At 43.6% G+C, this 259-nt stretch overlaps 1 protein-coding gene across 1 annotated transcript in view; it reads left to right on the forward strand.

The window, feature by feature from the left end:
• The window catches only part of DPH1 (diphthamide biosynthesis 1), a gene marked incomplete at both ends in the record, with an annotated part of 3,165 nt that overhangs the window by 1,703 nt on the left and 1,203 nt on the right, over positions 1-259 (forward strand). The gene's annotated exons all lie outside the window — the stretch shown is intronic.

Here is a 259-nt window from a genome sequence, read left to right on the forward strand (position 1 = left end):
TATTTTCTTCTTTCCTCCGTCTCTGGGGCTAACTTTTGCAGACAAATTAGCTTTGATCTCCCAAAATGTCATTCTCCAATTAAGGGCAAAATCTAGTCAAGTTTTACGTCTGAATTCATTTTCCAAGCCCTCACTCCATTAGGGCAGCTGAATGAAAGGCTTTGAAATGTAATTGCTGACTTGAAATCCGATTAGAAATGGAAGCAGCAACGTCTAGAACCAGCCGTTGAGATGGAGCAGCTCCTGGCCACCCCGTGCT

This window comes from Apaloderma vittatum, unplaced genomic scaffold (genome assembly GCF_000703405.1).
Source record: "Apaloderma vittatum isolate BGI_N311 unplaced genomic scaffold, ASM70340v1 scaffold35465, whole genome shotgun sequence".
Classification (NCBI taxonomy): domain Eukaryota; kingdom Metazoa; phylum Chordata; class Aves; order Trogoniformes; family Trogonidae; genus Apaloderma; species Apaloderma vittatum.